We start from the raw sequence: 16449 nt of genomic DNA, 5'->3' as shown, positions 1-16449 counted from the left end.
CCCCCTGCTTCACTCTTTCTGCCAAGGATTGCTTTAGCTATTCTGGGTTTTTTTATTCTTCCAGATGAATTTCATGATTGCTTGCTCTATTTCTGTAAGGTACGTCATTGGGATTTTAATTGGAATTGCATTGAATCTGTATAGCCCTTTTGGTATACCAAAAGTATGGCCATTTTGACAATATTAAATCTTCCTATCCAAGAACATGGGAGATCTTTCCATCTTCTGAGGTTTTCTTTAATTTCTTTCTTTAGTGTTCTGTAGTTCTCATTGTAGAGGTCTTTCACCTCTTTTGTGAGATAGATTCCCAAGTATTTTATTTTTTTCGATGCTATTGTGAATGGGGTAGTTTTCCTAATTTCTCTTTCTGAAGATTCATCACTTATGTATAAAAATGCATTAGATTTATGTGCATTGATCTTACATCCTGCTACTTTACTGAATTCACTTATGAGTTCTAAAAGTTTTCTGGTGGAATTTCCAACCAACAAATGGGCTAAGAAAATGAATAGACACTTCACAGAAGATATACAAGCAATCAACAAACATATGGAAAAATGTTCAACATCTCTAGTAATAAGAGAAATGCAAATCAAAACCACCCTAAGATTCCATCTCACCCCAATTAGAATGGCTATTATCAAGAATACAAGCAACAACAGGTGTTGGCGAGGATGTGGGGAGAAAGGTACATGCACACATTGCTGGTGGGGCTACAAATTAGTGCAGCCACTCTGGAAAGCAGTGTGGAGACTCCTTAGAAAACTTGGAATGGACCCACCATTTGACCCAGCTATCCCACTCCTTGGCCTATACCCAAAGGACTTAAAATCAGCATACTACAGAGACACAGCCACATCAATGTTCATAGCTGCTCAGTTCACAATAGCCAGTTTGTGGAACCAACCTAGATGTCCTTCAATTGATGAATGGATAAAGAAACTGTGGTATATATATACAATGGAATATTACTCAGCCATAAAGAATGATAAATTTATGGCATTTGCAGGCAAATGGACGAAATTGGAGAATATCATGCTAAGTGAAATAAGCCAATCTCAAAAACCCAAAGGATGAATGATATCGTTAATAAGTGGATGATGACACATAATGGGGGTGGGAGGGGTTAGTGTTAGGGTTAGAGTTAGGGTTAGGGAGGGGGCAAGAATGGAGGAAGAAAGGACTGTATAGAGGGAAAAAATGGGTGAGAGGGGTGGGAGGGAAGGGAAAAAATGAATCAAACATCATTAGCCTATGTAAATTTATGATTACACAAATGGTTTACGTCATGTACAAACAGAGAAACAACATGTATCCCATTTGTTTACAATAAAAAAAAAAAACATAGAAAGTGAGATAAAAACTGCATGAAAGAAAAAGCAAAAACAAACAAACAAACAAAAAACTAAGGATTTCTCCACCATGAAAACATTGTTTTCATGCAAAGTCAAAGGTCATAGGGGAAGATCTATACCTGTGTTTCTTCAAATGGATACATGTTTTCTCACTGGGAGTGAATATCACTACCATTGACTGAATGCAGAAACAGAATGTGCCTGATTTGTTTGAAATGTTTAGGGGTTGGCTTCCACTGAAGAATTCTTTACTTAATCGTTTTTGTTTTTTCCTGCATTTTGCTTATTATAACTTAGTGTTCATCAGAGAATTGATATAAGACCCCAATTACTGGCATGTGAGTCTAAACTTTTATATGTAGGGGATGTTGTTTGCTGTTTATGACATATAAAGTCAGTTTATTTGGGGGGAGGAGGGTCTCAAAGAATAAAGCAGTAATTTTCTTTCACTGACCTCAGTGGAAACAGCTTCCTGCTTAGATCAATGCATAAGAAAATTTAGTTTTATTACCTTTGCAGTACCTTAGCATTGACATTTGTATGTTTACAAATGAGTGTTATAAACCTGCAGTATTTTATAAATGAAAAGAAAAAAATGCTTTAATTATAAGTAGCATATACAACATTATTATTGCTAGTGATAATAAAAGCAAGAGATGATCCAAGAACAAATGAATATATATTTTTCCAATTTATATGTTGATAAAGTCACTTAAGTGAATGAAAACCTGGTACTCTCTACAGGGCTTTAAATTATCCTCTATATGCAAAATAATTATGAAAGAATAATTCAATTGTCAGAATCTATTAAGTGTAGTTTCTCCCTTGCATCTATCATGCAATGAAGCATTAAAAGGCAACTTATGGAGAAAAGAATATCTTAAATTATTGAGTTATAAATACTTTGAGAACCATTTCTTTTGATGAACTTATTTCCTGATCAGAGCAATGCTATATAAATTTTGATCATTGTATATTTTTCCCATCTGTACCTCTTTCAAGTTCAAGTCTGGATATCTTGAGTTTGTTGCTCGCCTGAACCCTATCTCATAGCCTGAACCATGCTTAAGTTACATAACACCCAAGGGGAAATTTGTTTCCTGCAGGAACTCAGTTAAAAAGATGCCTTTTCCATATAAAGCTCTTTAATAATTCTGAATACACATTTTTTTTTTTCTGAACGTTAAAATCTGCTTTTCATTACAATACAATGGGCTTTCGCTTGGGCATCTGTGATCCAAAGCTTACCTCAGCAGGGTCACTTTGCATCTCTTAAAGTAAACTTGAAGAGCAATACTTAGGAGGCATGGTCACCAAGCTCAATTTAGCTGAGGCAATTGAGGGCTATGCTGCTCAGAGTGCAGTCATATCAATCAACCAGCACGTGAGCTGTCACCTGGCTAGGCACTTTTTAGCTAATTGATTTTAATTAAACCCACATTTCCAAAGATCATAAAGTTAAGTTTACATTTTCAGTAGGTTAAATTGAAGGAGAAAAAAACAAATAATGAGTAGCCTGCACATTCAACCAAATGCTAAATTTTCATTTCATCCAAATTTTAAAAAACTTCGTTCTCGTGTTTTTCTTAGATGTCATTTCTAGAAAATATGGAGCTGGCGTTGAGAACTAACCACCACAGAGGTTCTCTCTGCTTGAGTGGTTGCACCTCAATTTCCTATGGTGACAGTTTCATGCTGAGACCCCCAAGGTTTCAGAACCTATAATTTCTAAAAGCTGATTGATTGACTGTGGCATCCAAGAGGAACATGCTACTTGATGGCATAGATAGGTAGAACGACTTCCTTTTGGGTTAACTATAGCAGTCTATAACACAGAGGAGGCCACTGAGAAACTTAGCTCTCACTTAAACTCATTAATATGCTGCTATGAGGTTTGTAACTAGGCAATTATAATTAAAATGGACACATCTGTGGCCTTGTGAAAACTATGTTTAATGAAGCTTGCAAGTGGAAATTTCTTTCTGCTATTTATCGCCAAATATCAAAACCAGACCTTCTTAAGCAATGCAATAAACTTAGCCCAAAGAAAATATGCCATAATACAATTTCATGTATGTAAAGTTTAAGCATGTACATAAACCAGAAAGGCAATTCCAGTTTGATTCTAGCAGGAATGGATTACCATTCTTCTGTAATCATTTCTTTGAGAAAAAAGAAAAAGAAAAAAAAGATTATTCAAAGAATACATTCACAAGTTTTAATTTCAGCACCTCTTCATCATTAAGAGGAAAGGTGATTAAATATTTAGCACTCACAGCTCCCCATGGAGTAGTTATTATCATCCCCATTATAAAATGAGGAAAAAACACTAAGAAGGATTAAATAAATTGCCTAAGGACACTCAGCTATACAGTGGTACAAACAGGATTCAAACTTACATTTGACTTAAAACATGTTCTCTTTTGCTTCTATTTCCTCCCAATCTTTATTAATAATGCATTATGTGAAGAATGCTGAGAAAAGTCTATGTAGAGCACAAATAAACATAAGGTCCCTTATCCTATGGATTAACTGGTGAAGTGAATTTACTGATACATTGATATAGTATATTTATATAGAAAGGGACTGAGCTTTAAAACTAGAACTTTCCAGAAAATTCTTCACATGAAGCTTGGGAAGGAACAAAGAACTCCTCCTTGAAAGGAGAGTATGTTTAAAACTGAAGTGTCGGAGAGCTGTGATCTTGCAATCCTTTGAGTCCTCATAGGCATAGAAGACCCTATACCTAGTGGATGATAAGTAGATAGCTGTTGAATGAATAAGCATGAGGACTAGTAAATAAAATGATTTGTCTAAAGATTTTAGATAGAAAAATAGCAAGATAAAATTGGGAAGATAAGTAAAAGGAAGTTTACAGAGTGATATCTATCACACTACAAGATCAGGGGGTGTGACCTTAAACCTTTAGAAAATGGGGAAGGTCACATAAGTAGGATGATAAAAGACAAAGAGACAACCAGATCAATGAGAGGAAGACAGAGTCCAGGTGTGAGATAATGAGCACTAGTTCTGGGGGCGCAGCGAATGAAGAGGAACAACCTTGCTCATGACAAAGTGGAAAATCACTAGAATGAGTACACCAACTATATTTGAAAAAAATGAGTATATTCCTGTTAACAAGTTTGTGTTATAACTGAAGACATAAAAACAAACTTCAGTGCTAAAAATAAACTATTTAATTTTAAGAAATTTTAAAAAGTTTAAAAAATTCAATTAGTATTTACCATACAATTATAACTTAGATCCTCTCACATCTAAACTAACTCATAATATGATCTGCTGGCCAAAACCTTGGTCTACACTGTAAAAAAGACTCTAGGCTTTTTTATTCATTTAACAAACCACTTAGTCTTCCTAGTTTAATGGGGGGAAACATGGATGATAAAACCTGAAACCATGAAGATAACCCTTAACTCAGCACAGAATTAAAAGTTAAAAAATAGTTATGAAGTCTAGTTGGGTACAGTGGTGCACACCTGTAATCCAGGTGGCTCAGGAGGCTGAGGCAGGAAAGTTCAAAGCCAGCCTCAGCAATTTGGTGAGGCCCTAGGTAAATTAGCAAAACTCTACCCCAAAGATGAAAAATGAAAAAGGCTGAGGATGTGACTCAGTGGTTAAGCATCTCTAGATTTAATACCTGGTACCAGAATAAATAAATAAATAAGTAATAAATATATAAATAAATACATAAATAAAAATAAGGAAGCCTACATTCTCTAACTTCTTTTTACTGTGATAAAACAAATAAGAGAAGTTCACAAACATAAGAGCCTCTGTTACTTGGACCAAAAAAAATTCAGATTTTAGGTATCTATTCTAATCCTGACCTCCTACTTTAATCAAAATCAGGTATGTTGGTTACCTGCCACAGTCAAGCCTAACACCCTGGTACAAGTGCCTTGTTATTATGTTCAGGCTTCTCATAGGGCCATGGGGGTAAACTAACACCCTGAAGTCATCCAGAGTTGCCCTTCAGAATCACTCCCAGCTATTTGTTATTTAATCTCCACAACAATGCATTTGCTACACAGGTCAAGATCTCTTTGTGGGCAGCCAGGTGGCTGCATCAAGTCACCAGAAAGTCAGAGTTTTAGTGCTTCATTCAGCTGCTCAATTTTCATCTCTCTGTTTATTAAACCAAAGTAAGTAATAAGACCTAACCCAAATATGTATTTTAAATGCATGATCATAAAAGATAGATGTCTTGTCTGCAATAAAATTTATAAATCAGAAAGTAAATAAAAAGATGTTTTATACAGCTGTGGAGTTTGAGTTTATAGACTAGTATTTGTTAACACAATAACAATCTTAGCATTAAGAGCTTATATTTCTTAAAAGCTCTTCAGAGCTCAGAATATTCACTAATACATTGTGGCAGATGGCATATAAATGGGCCTACTTATTACTTTGTTCAACTTTGTTTTAAAAGTATTAATCCAAAAAGTCAAGAGAAGTATTTTCTATGGAAAAAGTATAAAAGCGGAGCTTATGAATGCAAAAAATAAAGACCGGTATAAGAACCAACCCTGAAATAATGGGAAATGGACTCCTGTCAAAAAAGCAAGAAAAACTAAGGAAAATGTCTGGATTCTTCCACTTTTGATCTGAAAGGAAAGCACTGCTCATCTTTTTCTGTTAGATATCACTTCCCATCAAACATGTCAATTCTTGGTTTTAGTATCAAATTTAGTATCAAGTTCAGGTAGTAGGGATAATGAGATAGCAGTCTAGATGCACTCCATGTGCGGGGAAACGAAGTAACAGACTAGGAAGCAACACACCAACAGTCAAAATCTCTTTTACCAGTCAAGAACAGTGAACCTTCTGCAATGCCACTGAATTTTTCTATACCTCAGATTAGTCTTATGGAGAATTGATGTATTACTGTAATTGTTTAGGTTTGTTTGATCTCTAAAGGTCAGAAAGTGCCTCAGATAGAGCGCTAATTTCCAGAATCTATAAAGAACTCAAAAAACTCTACACGAAGAATACAAATAATCCAATCAACAAATGGGCTAAGGAAATGAATAGACACTTCACAGAAGAAGATGTACAAGTAATCAACAGATATATGAAAAAATGTTCAACATCCCTAGTAATAAGAGAAATGCAAATCAAAACTACCCTAAGATTTCATCTCACCCCAATTAGAATGGCGATTATCAAGAACACAAGCAACAATAGGTGTTGGCGAGGATGTGGTGAAAAAGGAACACTCATACATTGCTGGTGGGGTTGCAAATTAGTGCAGCCACTCTGGAAAGCAGTGTGGAGATTCCTCAGAAAGCTTGGAATGGAAACACCATTTGACCCAGCTATCCCACTCCTTGGTCTATACCCAAAGGACTTAAAATCAGCATACTACAGAGATACAGCCACATCAATGTTCATTGCTGCTCAATTCACCATAGCCAGATTGTGGAACCAACCTAGATGCCCTTCAGTTGATGAATGGATAAAGAAACTGTGGCATATTTATACAATGGAATATTACTCTGCAATGAAGAATGATAAAATTATGGCATTTGTAGGCAAATGGTCGAAATTGGAGAATATCATGCTAAGTGAGATAAGCCAATCTCAAAAAACTAAAGGACGAATGATCTCGCTGATAAGCGGATGAGGACATATAATGGGGGTGGGAGGGGTTAGCATTAGGTTTAGGGTTAGGTTTAGAATTAGGCTAAGGAGAGCGGTAAGAATGAAGGAAAGAAGGACTGTATAAAGGGAAAGGGTGGGAGGGGTGGGGGGGAAGGGAAAAAAAAGAAACATCATTACCCTATGTAAACGTAAAAAAAAAAAAAAAAAAAAAAAAAAAAAAAAAGGTCAGAAAGTGTAGACCAAGATTAAATGTAATTTTTTAAATTAAATTCAGGAATTTTTCTCTTCACTAATGAATATATTTTCAAGAAAAACAGTCAGGTTGCAATATCCAATGCACTATTGAACCAGGTGGTTGGAGCCAGATATTCCAAGGAGAGCTGCAAGCATGTATCTGTTGTGTCCTTGTACACACCTCTGTGCACGTGTCGGTGCAAACTAATAAGATAGCATGTGAATACAACATGAGTATAAAATCTATACCTTCTCATAGAAATATTTAGCATCTTAATTCTATGCAATGCCTACTGGTCTAGTAAAAAATGTAAAGGACATAAATTGTGAATATCATTTGTGTTCAATAGTTTTAACTGGAAGGGGCTTAAAATCACATATTCAAACATTGTACTGGTCTTACTCTACAATAAATGGGTTCAGTGAAGAAATTTAGGTTTAGAATAAGTTTACAGTAATCTTCATTGAGAAAAATATTTTTGTAAAGTCGGCTATCCATGACAACACATATGTTGCATTTAAAGAGAGGTAAGATATACAGGGGTTATCCCATGATCTCTCGTGAGTTTTACCAGGTCATAAAATTTTGAGGTAGAGGCAGTTTGTCAAAGTCACAATAATTTCAGAATTCAGGGCTTGGATTTGAAAGTCCAGTAATTCCATGAAGTCAGGAGTGAGACATGTAAGGGTCGACTCCACCACAATAGTGGTGAAGGCAATCAATCTGTTATAGCATATAAAAAGGAATAAACTGAGACATCTTGCCTTGTTTGAACTCTGTATTTGACATTTTCTAAGTAAAAGACTTAGACAAGTCATTTAATCTCTCTTCCTTGATGTTCTCATTTTTAAAAACAAGTGACAATAGTCTTTACCTCATGGAACAGAATCTGCTATGTACCTAGACTAAGTGACCTGCAAGATGTCTGTTGTGTTTTCCATGTAGAATCCTTTAACAGCTCTGGATAGTCCCGAGGGCTCAACTTTTTACTATTTTCTTTATGGATCATTCCCTACTTATCATCTCTCCTTAGTCTATTGCTTTCTCTGATGCATCAAGACTTGATAAAATTGTCACACCTTTATTTTTTCACTTGAAGTGAAAGAATTAATTCATTTAACAAATGGTTATTGAATAAATGCTATGTGATTTGTACCATTCTTGACACGGGGGACACATGAATGCTGTATTAGATGAAGATTCATGCAATGGAGAAAAATAACATAGAGCTAGGGAGTGTCAGTTATTCAATAAGGTGACATTTGAACAGAGACCTACAAAAAAGGAGCTAGTAATCCTGGAGGATTTTAAGACATGTGTTTTTAAGGGTAAAATAATAGCAAGTGCAAATACCCTTTAGCAAGATCATGCTTGGTGTTTAGGGCATCACAGAAGTCAGTGTTCCTGGAGCAGAGTGAGGGAAGAAAAGTGATTATGAGGTTCCAAGAGATGAGATCATTCAGTCCTTTAAAAGAAGTGTGTCTTTTACTCTCAGCGCAGTGGGAAACCATTGAAGAGTTTGGACAGAGAAGTGGCATGATCAAGTATGACCAAAAAGAACTTTGCTATATTGCACATAGATAGAAGAGAACAAGCACTAATGCAATTAGAAGTCTTCTGCAGTGATCCAGATAAGGAATGATAGTATCGTGGACAAGAGTAGCAATGATGAAAATGGAAAAAGAATTTGGGTCCTGTGTATACAGCATTTGATAACAAAACCTATAGGGCTTGTTCACAGGATGTGAGTATGAGATAGAAACAACTTCAGTATTTCTGAGTATTTTTAATAAGTGGAAAATTTGCAGGATAGGTAGGTAGATGTGGGGAATCAGAGTGAGTGTATTTGATAGTTATGTGTCAATAACCAAGAGACAGAGGCATACACTGTTTAGACATGATTACTGGGGATGAACTCATCATTATCCTAATATTTTGGATATGTCCATTACCTTCATGCATTGAACCCATATTGTTAGTCATTTCTTTCATTACATCCAGGCAATTAGTATGACAGAAGGTAGTAAAAATGCCTTCTTTCCACCCCATCCAACAAAGTATTTGTAGAATTGCACATGGTCATCTCTGTAAGCAAGATAGGTATCTGCATGGCATGAGTTAAAGAGATAGCCTTATCCATTATTGTTTCCATTTTTTGCCACTCTTTCCACATTTACCCATTAATTTGCCTTACATTATGTCTCTGTATCCACACCTCGCTGAACTTCAATCTCATACACAGCAAGATATATGGGGTGATTATTGACTCTAAGCAGAAGACGAAAAAAAATGAAACAAAATAATTGAATAGTTTTGACTATCCAATTTAGTCAGAATAGTGATCCCTGCAGATAAAGGTAAGCATTTTAAATCACGTCCATTTCATCAGTCTGAACATAAGTGTTCCCCCTATTACTAGATCTCAATTTTCTCTGACCTACCCCTATTCTAATGTCTTTCTGGTCTGTTCTAAGTATATTTAACAACATGGGAATGGAATTGCATTCACTCCTAAGAAATCCAATGACTCATTAGCTGGGATGATTTTGCACACTGCATAAATGTCCTTGTTATTACAGACTGTAAGATAAAAGCATGTTTGCCTTTTTATTTAAAACTTTTTTTTCTAAATATACTTAAAGTTGTATGTAATGTCTATAAGTATTACCCACTTTGTATTTTGTGTATTTTCTTTTCTTGCTGTACCTGTTCTTTCATTACACCTTATTTATTTTAATTAAACATAATCATTTCTTACCAGCGTTTCTCCTTTTATTCTAGAATGTTGCCTCTAATTTCTTCAAATGCTCAAAATCCATTAAATATTGGCTAATACAATGAGATCCATCCTTTGGAATGTCTCTAAAACAATACATGTTCTATGCACCAAATCAAAATATGCATACCACTATCCCTGTATTTCCAAAGCTGTTTCTGATTACTGATTGAAAATTCCCCTGTTCTTCATTAAAGGCTGAGATTCTTTTAAAATGCTTATTTACGGCTGCATGGTCCTTAGGGGAAGACTGTGGGTTTAATCGCCTACAGCACCAAATCTCTTTTAACATTCGGCCAACTGAGCATTAGGTAACTTGTTGGCTAAGAGGTAACACATTCCTACTCAGTGTATGAATAAGGTAGCTACAATCTGATAGGCTTCATTTACTTCCAAGTATTATTAACATTAATGAGCATTATATCCACACATGAAGTAAAGATACAGAAGAGTCACTGCTCCTCAGAATTCATTAGACCCGATATTATTTTATTCAGTGGCAAGACTCTAATTTTAGAATATTCTTTAAATATAGATGAAAACAAATACTCTGTAATTAATCAAAAGTCTCACTTCCATGTTTAATAGGTAGCATGTATTCAGATACAACTGTGAGTTTAAAAGATATTTCCTGAGGGTGAAAGGAGGAGATAATTAGTGTACTATAACAGAAAATAATTCATTAAATTAAAGCAAATTTTATTTTCTCCTGATATAAGTAAAACAGGCGGGTGTCCATGTTAATTTTGTATCTGCTTTTGTGTCTGTGACTACGACATAAGTTTCTCATTTAAATTTAATTTTTGTTACGTGATTAATATGGCCCTATGTCTATAAACACACCCTATGTGTTCATATGCTTTTAGCTCTGCCTCTGCAGTATAAAATTAAAAGTTTTTCCTCTTGGAAATGTCAGTTTATTTATCTATTTCTTAACTTTAAATCCAGAGTAGGTTTTCAAGGTCTCTTCTAAAATGATAACCTTCATATGAGTCATAGAAGTTTAAGAACATCCTCTGGATTAGTCTGGCTTCACTGAGGTTAAATGTAACAGCAGTATGCCTACAAAGAGGAACGATAAGCAGTTATAATAGGTATCACTCAACACAGCACCAAATATAAATCAAAACTAACAAACACCCTCCCCCACAAATCTTCTCAAGTTAAGTTCCTTGAATTTAATTATTATAGCAAATGGTAATATAACAAGGGTTTCTACTGTCAGGGAAAAAATGTTTAAAACAGATGTGAACCATCCAAAGCATATGTAAAACACATGTGATCCACAGCAAGGTCACAGGACCCATTGAAAGAGCACATGTGGAGTTCATGAACCACATGTGGACACATGTTGCAAAATCACGTGTTTCTGTTCATTGCCAAGATTCAGATCATATTCTAAAGAAATCAGGGGCTCTTAAATAAACTTTGTACTTCTTAAGGTAAGTGGATACCTTTTTGTTTAAAAATCCCTTAGTGCAAGCAGACAAGGGCCCTCAAATCTAAGTCCCTGCTTGAAAACAGCTCAAATCCTTGTTTCACTTCTGTTTTCCTATCACAGGGTAATTCAGTTGATTATTCCAAGAGAAGAAAGATTTCTTCCTTGCCCACAGCTAATTCTTTGAATATACCATAGCTTATAATGAAATCTAAGAAAACAGGGCCTAAGTGTGAGAATTAGGAACAAGAATGATTTGAATAGGCTTTTGCTTTCTTAAAACAATCAAACTTACAAGACACTGGCAGCTCTTCTTATGTATCTGAAAGAAAATTAAGCTCTTCTACAATCAGGAAATAAACTGTAAATATCAAAGGAGAACACCTATTTTATAACTGGGGTAATAAGATATTTGAGCAATTTAAAATGTCAATTAAGAAGACATTGCATGTATATGGACATAGGTACGAATATTGTATATGTCTTTTACGTTTGCTTTCTAGAACATGTTAATAATAACAAGCTTATGAGAAGACACTAATTTATTTAGAAACTGAATATATTGTTTTTTGATCATTCTCCTAACTTTATGAGAACTGTAATACAATCAGAAATAGAGAATGCAACTGCATGTTATGTATAAACAACTTAGCACAACTAAACAAAAAGAGGAGTCATGGTTTGTTTCCCCAAGGTATATACTAAAGGTGTCAAGCAAATCTTATCCTTTTTTGAGTCTCAGTTATTGTGTAAAGCAGCATGTGGATTATATAATTGTTTAATATGCTTGTAAAACCTATTATATACAAAATCACATTTTAAGCAGCAATATTACATATATAGTAATTCATATGCAATATATGTATATGTACATTAGTAGGTTTTGTTGGGGGATACCAGGGATTGAACTCAGAGGCACTGGACCACTGAACCACATCCCCAGCCCTAATGTGCGTTTTATTTAGAAACAGGATCTCACTGAGTTGCTTATCACCTCGTTTTTGCTGAGGCTAGCTTTGAACTCATGATCCTCCTGCCTCAGACTCCCAAGATGCTGGGATTACAGGCTACCACTCCTGGTTACATTAATTATTTTTAAGGATATTTTTTATGAGAACACTGAGATTCAGAAAGGAAAAACAGTTGTCACATGAGCAATAATTAGTTGGTCTAGGACTAGAAAAGAATGAATATTTTTTCTTAAAATTCCTTATTCTTTTTCAAAAGACAAGACTAAGTAGAATATGTTCTTATTGATGGTACGTTCACTCTAACACTAATTTATCAGAAATTTATTCACATTGCAGATAATCATTATGATCATAATATCACATCATATTTTAGCATTTGACATTTTCCAAGGCAAGCAGCTCTGGGGAGTGTTTGCCTTTTCCACTTTGCATAGCAGGTAAGCAAGAGAAGTCCACTTTCTACTGATTAGTATACTAGAGTTTTGACAATACAGTGAGTAGGTTGCTTATGTTCATGTATTTACTAAAAAACAAAACTAAGAATCAGATTCAGGAGATGAAATTCAAAGTCCTATAATTATTTTCCACTGTACTAAAATATTGAAATAAAAACTGGTATGGTTTCATTATTAAGTGTCTGTATACCCACATGCAAAATGTGTTTCTAATGATGGTGCTATTAACAATGAGGGTGTGATGGAAGAAAAGCAGGGAATTGGAGGAAATAATTTAGCACCAAATGAAACAGAAGTTTCCTTTGTTACCATTTCTGGCAAATGCAAGAGACTGTCCAGCACTTCCAGAAGTGAGATACTTCAAGTTTCTTGCTGTACTTCAAGTGTATCAGTTAGTACCTATTGCTTCTTGTTGCTTTTCTATTATATCTGAAGATTGGAAATCTAGTCTTCTCAGAGATATATTTTTGAGGTATAATGTCTTTGGTAATAAGACTTTTTCCTTCAAATAATTTAAATCTGGTTCACTGCTATTTATAATTCAAGACAAAATTCTAATATTGATTCTGTGAATGCTTTCTGCAAGGAAGGATTAGACAGTTGTTTCCACCTTTTGATGGCATGTGTCATATTTTGTATCTACAGTACTTAGTCAAGTTATTTTAAAAGGTAAATTATGAGCAAATATAAAATGAGTGAATGAATATATTGTCAGCTGATATCCTGATATAGATAATTTATAAGTTTCCATGCTCAGTTCTGGTGCAACATGATGACTAGATATATTCAGTACTAAACTTATTTCTACCCTAATTAGAAGTAATTCAAATATCCAGGCCACTGGGCTTGATTCATTTCTCTTAACTCTCATCCTTTTAAATAAGTAGCTAGAGAAGTTGTCTGTATCTTCTTTTAAATGATATTATATATTATCACTTTCCATGAGACCCCATCCTCCTACTCCATGAATCTGGGAAGAATATTTATGTCAGACTAATGCATACAATTGTAGACAACATCACTACATTGGGTCTGGAATTATTTTTCTGAATTTTGACACTAGCTTATGTATACACTTTTACTATCCTCTGTATCTCCATTGGAAGTACACAAAAGAGTAATATCTTGTCATTCCAATTTGCCACAACCCATTGACATTTCTGTATTAGAGATGTGGAGCTGAAAATGTAAGTCTCACCCCTTTTCATCTCATCTTAATGAGCCATGAGGAATCAGAACCATTCCATATTTTGGCTGTATGCTTCCTACCATGTGCAAGGCAGACACAGCATCAGCCAGCCTTCCAAAGGGCCTGCAGTTCTTGCAGGGTTTCACATTTGATCAGTGAGGATTTGACAGTCTGCTGCTTAGTTTCTTCCAAGACTGGGTCTTACACATTAAAACAGAAATAAAGTTTCAAACTCTACCCATAACTGGTTGGTCCAGTCTCTTCTTTAAATCTCTCTCCATCATAATCTGTACCCTTCCATGTGACCACAAATATGATCAGTATGTATTAAAATCTTTTATTGTGCATAAGGTGAGGTTTAGCCCACTGTTATACATGGTATATCTAAACTAGACCCAACCTAACTCATCTTGCTTACCTTTAGCCATTTTTTTCTGTCTCCTTTTATTCCCATTTATGCTCTAAGTACATGAAGGACTTACAGTTTTGAAATATAATTTCTACTTGATTGTCCTGGCTTCTTCTAGCACCACTTCTGCTATATTATCTGCTTTGTGAATCACTTATTTTCAGTGCCTTTGGAGCACTTTGTACTAGTCAATGAAAGAATCCATTCACTTTGTAATAGCATTATTTGCATATACATTCCTCCTTGTGCTAGACTAGAGGATTTATCAAGATAAGGAATTGTATCATACTCATATTCCATATATCCCTATAACCACATAGCAATTTAAAAAAGAAAAAGCAACCAGTATTATAGGAAGAGGAGCAGTTCATGCATACATCTCAAAATATGCTTTAGATGAGAATTAAAACTCCATCATTCTTGGAGCTGGGGTTGTGGCTCAGTGGTAGAGCACTTCCTAGCATGTATGAGGCACTGAGCTCAATTCTCAACACCACATATAAATAATAAAATAAAGGTCCATTGACATCTAAAAAAATGTTTTTTAAAAAAATTCATCACTCTTAATCTCTGAAGATTCATTTGTAGATTAGAATACTCGTAAAGGACATCTATTAAATTCTGAACATGTTTGTCTCCATTTTTAAAGAGCATTGTGGTGTTTAGGACTCCTCTCAGACTCATGTTTGTATTTTTTTTTTCTTTTTGGTACTGGAGATTGAACCCAGGAGTGCTTAGTTATATCCCCAGCCCTTTCATTATATTTTATTTAGATACAGGGTCTTACAGAGATGTTTAGGGTCTTGCTAAGTTACTGAGGCTGGCTTTGAACTCAAGATCCTCCTGCCTCAGCCTCCCAAGCTACTAGGATTATAGGCTTGTGCTACCATGCCCAGCCCATAACTGTTTTTCACTTTGACTTTAATCATAGCATCAGACCAACTATCAAATGCAAATACTGCTTGCATTTTTCTTTTTTGTGTGAACATCACTATCAGAGCTGATTTCACCCTCAATTTTGTTTTCCATATGCAGTCATGAGAGTTGGTCTCATTAATCCATGTTGGACTGATAGCAGCCAAACCAAACATACTTTTAAGCAAGTTGTGCTGGTAAAGAATAACTCACTGAACAACTGAGATCCCAGCAAGTTAAAAGAAATCCTGCAGAACATTTGTAAATAATGAGTTGTGTTGTTACAGTTTTCTGATCATGTGGATCATGAGTAGTGTGAACATGATGGACTTTGGATCTGAGGAGCTCCAATTATAGGACCATCCTAAATAGACACAATAGTGTGCTGGCTTTATAGAGTGTGTCATACTTCAAGAGAACTCTCCACTCTGTCCAAGATGACATATGCTGTGGTTCTCTCTCTCTCTCTCTCTCTCTCTCTCTCTCTCCCCCTCTCTCCCTCTCTCCCTCTCTCTCTCTCCCTCTCTCCCTCTCTCTCTCTCTCTCACACACACACACACATTGGGGGAGAGAGATACAGAGAGAGAGAGATTAGGATATTGTCTTCATTTCTGAAATTCACAGTTTAGTGTAAGCCAAATATACTTAAGTGCATTTTTTTAAAGGCCCAAATACTCATGAGAGAAATTCCTAGAAATTTGAATGAGTTTATGTTCCAGGGAATGTTTGCTAGTAGTAGTGCTGAGAGGGTGCATGATAGAAATTGAAGAAGGCACAGGTAAGGGGTAACTCCATGTAGACCAAAACAAAAACACGTGAAGTGTTTTGGCACAGTATGCCATTAACAGAAGGTTACCCCCCTATCTATAATTATCATCACTGAGAATTAATAGGAGCATGGGTAACATCACAGTCAAAACGTCTTTTTCTTCAAATCCTCTCAACAGGAGGCTTGGGGACAACAATTTTAACATAGGACCTACAAGGGACAGGATTGTGGCTTCTGTCAATTTGTGCTCTTTTTTCCAATAAGGAAAAACTTACCCTTTCCTAGACTCACACACACAAAAAAAAAATCTATGGG

Source organism: Sciurus carolinensis, chromosome 1, assembly GCF_902686445.1.
Source record: "Sciurus carolinensis chromosome 1, mSciCar1.2, whole genome shotgun sequence".
NCBI classification, from domain to species: domain Eukaryota; kingdom Metazoa; phylum Chordata; class Mammalia; order Rodentia; family Sciuridae; genus Sciurus; species Sciurus carolinensis.
The sequence above is the reverse complement of the archived record's forward strand: the minus strand, read 5'-3'. Positions refer to the sequence as shown.